Source organism: Carassius auratus, chromosome 12, assembly GCF_003368295.1.
Source record: "Carassius auratus strain Wakin chromosome 12, ASM336829v1, whole genome shotgun sequence".
NCBI lineage: Eukaryota > Metazoa > Chordata > Actinopteri > Cypriniformes > Cyprinidae > Carassius > Carassius auratus.
The window spans coordinates 10,571,861-10,586,505 of NC_039254.1; the positions used below are offsets into that span (position 1 = coordinate 10,571,861).

The 14,645-nt window shown below is 32.3% G+C and overlaps 1 long non-coding RNA gene across 3 annotated transcripts in view; it reads left to right on the forward strand.

Moving 5' to 3' along the window:
- Positions 1–14,381, forward strand: part of LOC113111814 (uncharacterized) — a 31,152-nt gene extending 16,771 nt beyond the window's left edge. The window contains exons 1-4 of one of the 3 annotated variants that reach the window (XR_003293363.1): positions 3,036–3,119; positions 5,586–5,677; positions 9,185–9,320; positions 14,071–14,381. This is a non-coding gene — a long non-coding RNA (uncharacterized LOC113111814). Of the gene's footprint in view, positions 1–3,035; positions 3,120–5,560; positions 5,678–9,184; positions 9,321–14,070 lie in introns of those variants that run through there. The other 2 variants (XR_003293361.1, XR_003293362.1) reach the window with 2 other exon arrangements.
- The last annotated feature ends 264 nt before the right edge of the window (positions 14,382–14,645 follow it).

Genomic DNA, 14,645 nt, shown 5'->3' on the forward strand with positions numbered 1-14,645 from the left:
CACTTGTTAACTGTCAAACACAGTTTATTCCCAACTAGAAACTCACTGTGGTCGTTTTTCTACATTTTAAAACAAAAGCTTATTTGTCTACGACTTGGCATCAGAAAATATAATAAAAGAGAAAATAATTATGGCAAGTTATTTCTTTGAATAAAAAAACATTAAAGTGAGTGGAATAGTTCTGAAAATGTATTCATTCTTAGGCCAACCAAGATGAGGGTGAGTTTGTTTCTTCAGATCAGGTTTGGAGAAATGTAGCATAGCATCAGTGTCTCATCAGTGGATGCACTGCAGTGAATGGGTGCCGTCAAAATAAGAGTGCAAACAGCTGATAAAAACATTACATTAACTGATGGACTGGAGTGCTGTGGATTATTGTGATGTTTTTATCAGCTGTTTGGACTCTCATTCTGACGGCACCCATTCACTGCAGAGCATCCACTGATGAGACACTGATGCAGTGCTACATTTTAACAAATCTGATGAAGAAACAAACTCTACTTTTTGGATGGCCTGAGGATGAGTATGTGCTTTAAGGTTAAATTCACAATCCAGAGCATCTCCTTGTATCTAAAATTGATCTTTGTCTGCTATTTACCCTTTTGGAATTACATTATTGGATTAACTATTGCCAAATTACACTTATCTAGAACAGTAGTTTAAAACAGATATTTGACTAGATTAGGTTACACTGGTTTCATTGCGTCTGTACTTGATCTCTACAAGATTTAACAAAGTTAAAACATATCTAATATCAGATCAAGTAAAAATAGTTGCATAAATCACATTTGCACTTTTTACAGTCTCTACATTTATCGCTTTCATTATGGCATTTCTTCCAGGGAGCAAAACCATATTCCTTATGTTTAACTGTATGAGAACACTATCAATTTCCACTTCTGGAGGAAATTGAAAAATTGCATTTCACAGTTCCACTCGTTCACGTTTGACCACCTGCAGCAATGTCACACAATCCCTCCGTAATCAGACGAGTTCACCTTGATTGCACTGAACATCTGTAGGCCTGAGGACATTATTCATCTGAGACGAATCCATTCCAGGCATTAATGTCGCTTTAATATGTGAAATGTGACAAAGTGTGTTTGTCGAGAAACGGACGTCTCTGAAAAACAGGTCATAGAGCTGGACGTCAAGTCATCAGACATGTTAAAGAGCCTGTGAAATCTGAAATACAGATGTCTGGAGCTTTGAGCACATCTGTGCAAGTGGATAGTGGATGGATACGATTGAGAAAGAAAGAAAGAAAGAAAGAAAGAAATATAGAAAGAAAGATATATAGAAATAATGAATGCAGATTATATTGATGAATTTGATTAATAGATTAATTTACTGATGATAAATGAGATGACTCCCCATTTAAATAAACAAAATGTTAGCGTTCTGATTCAAATGATTCGCGAACCCGATCTGAAGTCGCGATCCGACTCAAATGATTCGCGAACCCGTTCTGAAGTCGCGATCCGACTCAAATGATCCGCGAACCCGCTCTGAAGTCGCGATCCGACTCAAATGATTCGCGAACCCGCTCTGAAGTCGCGATCCGATTCAAATGATTCGCGAAACCGCTCTGAAGTCGCGATCCGACTCAAATGATCCGCGAACCCGCTCTGAAGTCGAGATCCGACTCAAATGATCCGCGAACCCGCTCTGAAGTCGCGATCCGACTCAAATGATTCGCGAGATCCGACAAAATGATTCGCGAACCCGCTCTGAAGTCGAGATCCGACTCAAATGATTCGCGAACCCGCTCTGAAGTCGAAATCCGACTCAAATGATTCGCGAACCCGCTCTGAAGTCGCGATCCGACTCAAATGATTCGCGAACCCGCTCTGAAGTCGCGAGCCGACTCAAATGATTCGCGAACCCGCTCTGAAGTCGAAATCCGACTCAAATGATTCGCGAACCCGCTCTGAAGTCGCGATCCGACTCAAATGATTCGCGAACCCGCTCTGAAGTCGCGAGCCGACTCAAATGATTCGCGAACCCGCTCTGAAGTCGCGATCCGACTCAAATGATTCGCGAACCCGCTCTGAAGTCGCGATCCGACTCAAATGATTCGCGAACCCGCTCTGAAGTCGCGATCCGACTCAAATGATCCGCGAACCCGCTCTGAAGTCGAGATCCGACTCAAATGATCCGCGAACCCGCTCTGAAGTCGAGATCCGACAAAATGATTCGCGAACCCGCTCTGAAGTCGAGATCCGACTCAAATGATTCGCGAACCCGCTCTGAAGTCGAAATCCGACTCAAATGATTCGCGAACCCGCTCTGAAGTCGAGATCCGACTCAAATGATTCGCGAACCCGCTTTGAAGTCCCGATCTGACTCGAAAGACTCTGATAATTAGAGTTTGTCCTGGAAATCAAGAGAGCATTGCTTTATTGCATGGTGTTCTGTCCAAAACAGACAGAAAACAGGCGCGTTTGAGAGGAAGTTAACCATGTACAAGATAAGAAACCCTCTGAGAGCTGCCTGCTTCAATGATGCAGTACGTAGCTTTAGATTTAAGTCAGCGATCCTCAAATCTGGCGCACGAGATCCACTTTCCTGCAGAGTTTAGCTCTAACCATAATCAAACACACCTGAGCATAATCAGTGTCTTCGGGATCATTAGAAAATCACAGGTAGCCTAGTTGAGTTTGATCAGGGTTGGAAATAAACTCTGCAGAGCATTGGTCCTCCAGGGCAAGATTTGAGGAACCCTGATTTAAGTTGTGGGTGCGGGATTTTGTTATTTCACCTCTCTCCTATTCAGCTAAATTGTTTGAATGTATATCTAAATGACAATAATTGGATTAGATCCCCTCAACCCACAACATCATGACATTTGCAGCGAGCGCTGAATTGGCAGAACTGCTAATCAAGAGGAAAGGCCATCGAGCTGGACGTGTTTCACAGGTGTCTGGTCCAGCCAACACCTGATTAAACTAATTACATCGCTGTTCTGGCTCCAGGCATTGATTCATCGTGGGCGGTGTGTAATGCATACCTAAAAATTTAAATACAGAGCTGATGAATGAGTCAGTGTTTGCTGCACATCTCGTTGTGATTGCTAGAAAAACATTCAGGCATCTTATAATAAGATTTCAATTTTAAAGGTAACTTGTGCCATTTCTGTGCTGTTGCACACAATTTACTCCATGCTTTCCGTCGTCTGATTGATAGTTTTTTATACAGCAAATTTTTTTTTTTTAATGTTCCCTGGATATTTAATGCATAATGTTTCTAGATTATACAAACATCCCATTTCATGTTTGCACCCTAGTAAAAAAAATAAAATAATTAATTTTAGGTTTTAGGACAACTTTGATGAAATGTACAGTTATTTCATACTAGTATAGTTCAAATCTATTAGCTTTTACTGATGCATTCCTTGAGACTTACTGATAAATAATAATAGAATTAAACTTAATGTGCGTGCACAATGCACATTTCTTAATATTAAGCCTAAAATGTGTTTTAATTAATGTCAGGAATGATGAGGGTTGTTTGATCTTTGAATAATAATAGCGGTCTTTAAATACAAGATATTTACAGTGTACTTGCGATAGTTTCTAAATATGTGTCAGTATATCTTTAATTTGACTTCAGCACTACTTCCACACAATTAAAGTGCATTAAGCACACAATTAGTTTTTCAATAAAGTATACTAGATTAATATACTAAAAGTTCAATGGCAGGGTATTTTTATTAATTAAGTGCATGAATATCTAAATGCATTTGTAGTATCCTTAGCATGTATTTCAAATACAGTTTAGCAATTCAGCAATACTTTTTCTATTAATCATCTTAGATGAACATCCAACTCAAATGTTTCAGTAAAACATTCAATGTATAAATAATGTTTTGAGAATGTTATTTTAAATGAATGTTGCATTGCTGCTTTGTTAAGAGAACTTAAGTATAGAACGTTATAAGAATGTTCAATGTTTGTGGAGCTATAATGCATCAAATATGACCAGTGAAAAACACACGAGGGTGAAATGCGATTAGCAGCAGGTTGGTGTGTTTCTGGAGAGGGTTTGTTGGCTCCAGCTCTGCAGTCGTTTGTATTCACTCTCTCTGTGTGTCCTTTAAGTCTGGCTGTCTGTTCTGGCTCCTTTACAGTATGTTGTCTCTTTTATCAATTCCTTCTTGTTCCTTCCGCCCCGAGGGTCTTTTCCCTCAGAGCGTCGGGCGTCTTTTGAAGTTGACCCGTGTTGTGCTGGGGGCCGGCGAGAGTGTGTGAAGAATGGTGTGTAAGATGTTGTGTGGAAGCCAGTGGAACGAGACTCGGACTCAAACCTCAAAACCCCAAATTGGCTGTTTAGTGAAGACGGATGAACAGAGAGGAGAGGCTCTTGTAAAGGCTCATGAATAAAGAACAAATGGAGAGTTTCTGAAGAGCTTCACACGTTCTCAAAAGCCTTGCGCAGCTACTCGTGTTTACTAGTCGCCTCGCTAGTGTTTATTATGCACATGCAAATGTAACATCAGAGGTCTTTGCTGTTTTTGGCAGGTCTGGGTTAAGTTTATAGAAGCTCATTGATAAAGAAAATCTATATTTGACATTATTTTGACAGCATCCTCATTTTAGAGCAAGTGCCTGAAACTTTTAACAGCGCTGTAGATTTGCAGGAAGGTTTCTTTTAAGACTTTGTCACAGTTCTTCTGCATGTTCAAAAGTCTGGCATCAGTAAGATTGTTTTTTTGAAAGAAATTAATGCTTTTTAGCAAGGACGCATTCAGTTGATTTAAAGGGAGAGTTAAGACATTTTTAATGGTACAAAATCTTTTTTTTTTTTTTTTTACTTTATTCATCAGTGAATCCTGAAAAAAAAAAATGTATCACGGTTTCCACAAAAAATGTAGCAACACAACTGTTTTCAGCATTTATAATAATCAGAAATGTTTCAAATTGGCATTATGGTAATTAAATAGTTAACTAAAACATCCCAATTTACTTAAAATAAAACTTAAAAGATACCTAAAAAATGTAAATAAAAAATTAAATATTAAAAAGCTAAAACCAAAATAAAAATTAATACATACCCAGGTAACATTTTTATTTAAAAAAGAAAAAAGAAAAAAAGGTTATTAAACATTGTAGGAAAATCCTTTTTTTTTTTTTATAAATATATTTGTTACCTGGATATGTATTAATTTTTATTTTGGTTTTAGTTTTTTAATATTTTATTTTTTATTTACATTTTTAGGTATCTTTGTTTTATTTTAAGTAAATTGGGATGTTTAAAAAAAAAAAAAACGGATTGCTGAAAATTCAGCTTTGATCACATAAATACATTCTATTCACACAGAAAACAGCTATTTTAAATTGCAATAATATTTAAAAAATTTTAATGATCCTTTTTTTCATATTTCTCTTTCATAGCCTTGGAAAAGCAGAAAAGATTTCACTAAAACATTAAAAATCCCAAACCTTCGAGAGTCGATCCAGCACAAATGCTACAGTATCACTGTTAACAGTGATGTGTACTTAATTAACAATGTTCCTCAATGATGTTTACTTCCAGATCTGTAAATTTTTATTGGTTTTAGGAATACTGTAACCTTGTGACTGCAGGTTTAACCCGCTTCGATTTTACCGCAGAAGAAAGCTCCACCGGCTTAGAGACGAAACGAAGTGGATGGAAAGCTTCTCCCTGCACTCCACAGGTACATGCTCAGATGAAAGGAGGGAAACTATTTAAAAACACTCTAAAATTCATTAGCAGCCACTCAGAGAGCTCAGCAGAGAGAGAGAGCACCTTAAGTGCTGCAGAAATGAGAGACATTAGGAGCTCCAGGACACAAAGACATGTTTTCTGACCACCAAATCATGTGGAATAGAGAAAGCACATTCCTGTTGATTATAACTCAGACCGTCTGTAATCAAACACAGATTACTGCCATGACAACAGATGAACTAATAGCTGGAAAGGATGGGCTCTGAATTTACTGCCATTTATGTGGTCTGTCAGAGCCTTTCATTATCTAATGGAAGATTGGGTTTTTTCTTTCCTTTGCCTTTCCTTCTTTCTTATCTGATGAAGTCGAGTCGCCTTTTGGGAGCTTTAGTGTGTCGATCCCGTGCCGTTATTTTAGTTACACTGCAGAAAATGACTTTTTGCCTTCTTTTTCCCGTACAAATATTTAAATATTGTTAAATCAAGGTATATTTGGTGAAAGAGCAAGTCAAGTCTTGTTTTCTAAAAAATGTGTTCAAATTGAGCGTATGACTAAAACAAGAACTAGCTGAAATAAAATAGTAAAATAAAATAAAAGTAAGTTTTAAGTAATGATTTTTTTAAATATGATTATTAGTTAACTATAATAAACCTAGTGTAAATATAAAATATACACATGCCTACATCAAAACATAAGCTGTGGGTTATTTCTTAATTTGTATTTTTGTCTGTAGACAAAACAAAAATTATGTAATATAATAAAACTGGTTTTCTAAAAAAAAAAAAAAAGGTCAAAATTAAGTGAGTTTATACTTAAGAAAAAAATGTTATGATTAAAGCAAAAACAAAAAAATATTTTTCAGTTGAATTGTTTTTTTTTTTTAAGTATAAAATGTAATTTATTTAGTGAAAGAGCTAAATTAAATTATATATCAAGTCTTGTTTTCTAAAAAAATTTGAGATTATGACTAAAACAAGAACTAGCTGAAATAAAATAGTAAAATAAAACATATTAATTTTTTGTTTTAATTAACATTTTAAGTAATTATTATTTTTTTTGTATATTATTGCTTTAGTTAACTATAATAAACCTAGTGTAAACATACAATATACACACACCTACATCAAAACATAAGCTGTAGGTTATTTCTTACATTGTATTTTTGTCTTGAGACAAAACAAAAATTATGTAATATAATAAAATCGGTTTTCTGAAAAAAAAATTTTTATGATTAAAGCAAAAACAAAAAATTATTTTTCAGTTGAATTGTTGATTTTTAAAGTATAAAATTACTTCATTTTGAACAAATTAAAATGCTTACAAATTTCACTGTAAATCACCATAAAAATTTAAAACACCATTTTTAGTTGAACTAAACTATGTACTATGTACTAAAATAAATAAATCTGAGACATAACTATATAGACATATGTAGAAAAAACAATAATAAAAAAAATAATAATAATTTATGGATTACAGGGTTATATAACATTTTGTATAATAATATTTGTAAATTAAATTAAATTAAAAGTTAATAGATAATAATAAATAAGTTCCATTTCTCAATTTTATTTAGGTTAATGTTATGAAATGACAAAAATGAAAACAAAATGACTACTAAAACTTTAAAAAGACTATTGAATATACCAAAAAATTACAATTATTTAACAAATCAAAAATATATAATAGTATCTCAGTTATACTAAAATAAAAAAATATGTTAGATTAATGAATTTATATTTATAAAATGAATTTATATTTAATGGATTTTAATTCATTTTGAATTTAATTTCTGTTTTTCGTAAGAATTGAGCATTTAATTTCTGTGAATTATTTTACAATCCCAAATGTTCAGATATTTTTGTTTATTGCAACTTTAATTTTTTTTTTTAACATTGACATGCAGTCTTCTTGAATTAAAATTAAAATGTATTACATTTAAAATTATAATAAAGTTTAATCATTCAAAATTATTTCATTTCACTTTTTAAATACAATAACCAAAATAAATAAATGCACCAAACTGAATCTTTGGGATTGAAATTCAAGGGTTAGTTCACCCAAAAATGGAACGATGCGGAGGAGGCAAACTGATGAATAAATTATTTATTTATGTTTCTTGTGCGCGCAATAAGTGTTCTCATAGCTTCCTAAAATTACGGTTGAACCCCTGATGTCAAATGGATTATTTTACTGATCTCCTCACTATATTTCTGGACCTTGATTGTGTTAATTACGTTGCTGTCTATTCATGTTCAGAGAGCTCTCGGATTTCATCAAAAATATCTTAATTTGTGTTCTGAAGATGAATTGAGGTCTTACAGGTTTGGAACGACATGAGGGTGAGTAATTAATGACAGAATTATAATTTTTGGATGAACTACCCCTTTAATGCAAAGTGATTGAATGTTCAGTGCAGGAGAAAAAAAAAAACTCTTTATAAGGAACTGGAACTCTAATGGTTTCCAGTCATTTTCTATGTCTCTCGTATTCATTGTGGATTAGGACTCTGTAAATGGAGGCTGTTTTTCATTATACCTCACACAGCTCATGCTCCAGCACGATGAAAAATCATCGTCCAACGCAGGCTTCTGTAAAACTTCACGACTCGTGTTTTATCAGGATTCGCTGGATTCTGGGTGTTTCAGGCCTCACGCTGGCAAACTTGATGCACTAGTGACTGATGAGCACTTCAGTGCTTTACAATTAGAGCTTAATGGGTCTGATTTTAGGGAATTTTTTTAAATGAATGTCGAGCTTCATTCTGATAATGGACCAGAGACGTTTGGATGGAAAATACCAGTGTTTCTCTTTTAATTTGAAAGACAGAAGAAAAACTAGACGGAAACATTTAGATGTTATGTTATCTGAAAATGTGCAGTTTGCAGAGAGATACTAAAATTACACAATAAATGCAATAATGTTTTTTATTTAGTTGACAAAGCAGCATTTCTACAACTGAAACAAAATTGAAATGGAAATGACGTAAAATAAAAATAAAACACTTTTTTCATGACATAACTGAAATGCAATAAATTAAAGGAATAAAACAGCATCTACATGATTATTTGTAGATTTCTGCATGTAATTCATCTTGTAGGTGAATAGATTTGACCTGAATATTTGTTAGAAAGATCATGATTAAACACTATTCCAGATCTTTTTCCCTTCGCTTTCCTGTAAAGCTTCCAGACAATTAGATTTCATTATTTCAGAGTATTTGGAAAAAACCTGAAAAACCTTCCAAAGACTTGATTTCTACAATTTCTGAAATCTGTTCATCCGTGCCAGACACAAATATGAGCACAAGTCAGGGTGGAAAGTTTCATGCAAAATGTGGATTGATGCCCTGATATGATTATATGCATAAGGGTGTTTGAGATGGAGTAAAAGAATAGTTTGTAAATGTTGTAATCTGCTGTAATCTCCTGATGTCTTTCGCAGCAGCTCACCGATGCTTTAGTCGCACATGATTCTGCTTTTATCTCACATTAGTTATTGAAGGCAATGTGAAGAAGATGTCTTCTCATCCTGAATGGAGAAACCTGAGAAATCAGCAGGACCCTTCAGTCTTCACTTCACCGCTGATGTCATCCGTGACCTTCTGAACCTTTGACCAATCACAAGTAAGGTATGAGGCACAAAAACACCTAAAACTCTGCTGAAACTTCCTCTCACTTTGTATTAATTTAATAATATTTTATTTTATTTTATTTTATTTTTTTATTTTACCACAGTTTACAGTATTAACAATAGCTTATTAAATGTGGTGTATAAAAATGTTTGGGTAAATTTTTTTGGGATTCACGATAAATCCATTCTTGTCAGCTATCGTTATCAGTTTTTAATGATTTGCCATAGTTATAATTAAACCAACATTGCATGTTGATATGTCAGACTTTTATTGTGTTTAAAAGTGATATAATAATAAACTAGTAATAATAGTAATAATAATAATATAATGTAATATAAAGAATATATATGCACACACACTTTATTATAATGTTTATTATTCATTCTTTATTCTGTAAATTGTTATTTTATATTAGTAAATTAAATTATATTTTAAATTAAAATTAATATAAAATACTGGACTTAAATTTTTTAAAACATGTTTTTAAAACAAGTATTATAATAATCAAAACAAAAAAAATTGAAAAAAAAATTGAGTTAATAATTGGTAATTCATACTGAAAAATGTTTATATTATAAAATATTTTTTTGACTCATCATGTTACAAAAGTACAGACTCAGTCTTTCTTAATTCAGTTTCAGTTCAGTTTTATTGTACATTTGTATTGTAAAAGCATTTGAAATAATAAAGTATCACCAGTAAAATAATAGATCAAGTAAGAAATCAGTTGTATGTTCTCATCGTTTCAGTACATTAAAACTCTTGGCTGGTGTTTTCTTTTCCTCCCAACACAGAAGAAGACTCGCATGTAAAATCCCCGTCATAACTCACATCTCTCCATCTGCGCTGAATTTGTGCTGATGAAATCAGTCTGAGATTAGCTGGCATTAGATGAACCGCTCACATTGGTCCTTTATTTGCCTGAATGATCTAATCTCTGCATTAACAGTATTGCTTCTGTCTACATAGAGGTTTATGTTTCACTGTAATATTGTGTGTTGCTGTTATTGAGCTGTTTAGTCCCAGAAGTTTAGTGTTGATTTAGTCATATTCAGTATTGTTACAGATTTGATCTGAATTTACTTTACGAAATCCATTAAACCAACTTACAAAATTGTTTGGATGTTACAGGTTTTTTTTTGTTTTGTTTTTTTTTGTTTTGTTTTTTTTTGGTATCATTGATACTATTAATGTTCTTAATATTTTATTAATATAGTTTTTATTTTTACATTTTGTGGTTTCATTTTAGCTTTAGTTGAAGTTTTAGTAATTTTAGCTAATATAGCTTTTATAAATTTTTGATTTAGCTATTTTATTCATCAAGTTATGATGTTATGACATCAAGAAATGTTGTACTGGCTTATTCCTTTTCTATTATACATTTTTTATAGTTTAAGAATAATTTCAATTAATTACAAATGATGTGTTTTTGTATGATTGTAATGTTGGGAACAATTTGTTCTGTTGACGTGAGTGCATTATTTAATCTATCTTTACATAAGACTTTATAACAGATAAACTAATGACAAAGAGAGGTCCTTTAGACAATTATATAATATATATATTTGTATTATTACATCTGGGATTTCAAATGAAGGTTCGAGGCTTGGTATAAAATATATAACACACCTAAGAATATGATTAAAGGGCTCATGAATAATTCAAATATTTATTTCACAGGAAACCAAGTGTAAAACATATTCCTCTCAATACATCCTGCTCTGCCATATATTCCTCATATATATCTCCACAATGCTGATGGATAGCGTTATAAAATAAACTAATTAAATCTGAAAAATGAATTGTGCCAATATTTCATTCGCCGCATCATTACGGAGTGGAGTTAAATTATTTTTGCCATCAAAGTATTAAAGGCATAAATCAGCGGTCAAATAAAAGCGTGTGCTGGAGAGTTATTGTTTGAATCGAACGACAAAATCATTAGAATCAAATTTATGACCCGCGGTCACAGAGCCCGAGGGACGCTAACGCTTGCTTCGCTACCTAATGATGTCTTCAGACTAAACTGATAAACCCTGTTCATTTTTACCAGTCCATCAGTATTAACCTTCACAAGTGCCCAGTGTGTATGTTGACTGTTGATGCATTACTTTAGGGAACAGAGCTGAAAACAAATGCAGATAAATAAACACCCTCAAACTATCTCCTCTGAACATGCGAAATTCAGTATAACATTTTCTCTATCAAACGTTCCTGTTAAAGTGAAACACCCCAGGTAAATAGGGGAAAAATTGCAGTTAATTTATAAAATTTTTATGCTAAAAGTTTTCTGAAATGTTATGTTTAAATATGCAAATAAGGCATTGTCTAATTCAATACGAAAAAATTTGCAGGATTGTCCATGACAGAAATCTGAAAAATTGGTTCAAAATTCTTGTTTGATTTTGTTGACATATTAGAGTCAAAGATATTAAAAAAAGGATTTTTGATTTCCCTTTTTATCACAGGAGAAATGAAATTCCACTGTGTTTAGAAATAAAATGTTGTCAAAAAAAAAACGAAAAAAAAAAACAAAAAACAGGCGAGTGATAAATGAACAAACCATTCTATAAAATGTTCACAATATAGATAGAAATTGAGCAGTATAATTTGGTGTATGAAAGTGCTGCTGGAGTGGAGATAAAACTCATTTTGTGAAAATGGCCATTAAATACACGTATTGCAACTGAAATCTACAAGTGCAATAATAAACTTAAGCTAACTGATATGACCAAATCCTTCTGTAAAAATATGCAGAATATATTTAGGAATAAAGCCGTAAATTTTGGTTCATGTAAGTACTGCTGAAGTAAGGTAAAAATAATTTTAAGACAAATATACGTATTTCAATTGAAATGCACAGATGCAAATAGTGAAAGTGCAATAATAAACAAGAGAGGAATGATATCAAAACGAACCTTTCAGTAAAAATCTTCAGAATATAGACCGGAATAAAACTGTAAATTTTGGTATTTGTAAGTGTTGCTGAAGTGGAGATAAAACTCATTTTGAGAAAACAGCCTGTATTGTAATTAAAATATACAGAGGCAAATAGATAAACTGCAATAATAAACACGAAATGAATGATATCAAAACAAACCCTTCAGTAAAAATCTTTAGAATATAGACAAGAATAAAACTGTAAATTTTGGTATTTGTAAGTGTTGCTGAAGTGGAGATAAATCTCATTTTGAGAAAACCGCCTGTATTGTAGTTGAAATATACAGAGGCAAATAGACAGAGTGTCATAATAAAACTAAAGCTGAATGATATATGAACAAACCCTTCTGTAAAAGTCTTCAGGACATATACAAGAATAAAACTGTAAATTTTGGTATTTTTAAGTGTTGCTGAAGTGGATATAAAACTTATTTTGAGAAAACAGCCTGTATTGTAATTAAAATATACAGATGCAAATAGATAAAGTGCAATAATAAACACTAGATGAATGATATCAAAACAAACCCTTCAGTAAAAATCTTTAGAATATAGACAGGAATAAAACTGTAAATTTTGCTGAAGTAGAGAAACATTTTGAGAAAATTGCCTTTATTGTAATGGAAATATACAGATGTTAGCAGATAAAGCACATTAAAAAGGACATATAAAAGTGTATTTTAGATGTTTTCTTTCCTCTTGTCGGAAAAAAGTTATGAAAAGCCAAATTGCCCAACATTTCAAAACTGACCATTACATGAAAAATATAAATATAGGCATTAGATGGTATGTGGCATATTCAGCTTTGCAGTGTCCTAATGATTGCACTGTATCAATTTATTACAGAATTTTTAAAGAAAAATATTTATATTACTATGTTTTATATTGTTTAATCACTTTTTTAACCATGATTTTTGTGCTATATAAATGCAATTGCCTTGCCTAATACCTTTAGTGTATAATGCATAATAACTTAACAAAGCATATTCTTGAAATATCAGATATTTTATTGTCACCATTATTACATTTTAATGAGCTTCAATAAAATAATTTCTACTTAATTTAGCCTTTGTTAAAATTAATATGCATGCTTACTGTACAGTTTTTCTTCATGGTTTTCGGACTAAATGATTCCTGTGGGAGCATATATTTTTTTTGTCTATATCAGTATCCATTGTTCACATTTACACAGGTGTAACCTTTTCAAATGAAGTTAGAAAATTAAAAAAAGCAATTTTCTTGAAAGTGTGGCATATGTAGAGCATGAACTAAATGGTCTATTATTCATGTTATGAAAAGTATTGAGAATGTATTTAGACAAGTCAGCATTTTCTTTTATATAATCCATTAATAAGATGATTTGTGATCTTTTCATTGTGCTGAAGTGACTCAAACTGAATCACCTGAATCTGTCAGTGAATCTAAGTGTCCTAATGGAGATCATTACAGCACTCTTTAAGTTACAGTATCTATAATCTTTTCCTATTTCATACATTTCACTCATAACTTTATGTAAAACAATCATATTCTCAAATTATTATTACAGAGGTAAATTAATTTTTTCATGGACATTAATCTAATAAAAATATCGAAAATCTATTTGTAGCCGAAACTTTAATGTTTGTGTTTACACCAAAAATGTTTAAAAAAAATTATAATTCTACCCTGATACTTGCCCTAACCAAACAAGCAAAATAAACGAGCCAAGCAATGCATTTTTTTTATTTATTTAATTATTATTTATAGTTGTTCAGACACGTGTATATACAAATACAGACCTTAGATTTTTTTCTCTTTTTTTCCCTTAAAGTTTGTTCCTGTTTGTACAGTGGGGAAAAGCAAGTACAGCACCCAGAGATGCAGAAGAGTTCATGGAAAGAGCAGAACCAGTGTCATCAGAAGTACAGGAGTGAGAGAGATCTGGATCAACACACACACATACACACACACACTGGTGGGATCTCTTATGTTCGTTAGGAGTGTGTTGACTAAGGCATGTGTAAAACTCCATCACTAAGAGTAGAATGACTGCAGTCTGTAGAGAGTCGAGCAGAATTCAGAATGGAAGTGGAACTGAGCTGCAAACAGGATGCAAAATTGACATATATATATATATATATATATATACATAAAAACAAATTAAGTACAGTTTTAAAGTAAATAATACATTTCATTTTTCTATATGAATTACCCATACACATTTTATATAATAGAAAATGTATACAACAAAAGTTTATTTTGGATGTATTAATAGAATGTGAAAGTTGTATGGTGTGAGCTACAGCTTTGTGTAATAATATTAAACTTGATGCATTGATTTTTAAACAGCTTTGATTCATTTCATGGGTCATAAAAGTGAATATTAAGTTAGCTTTTTTTCCAATT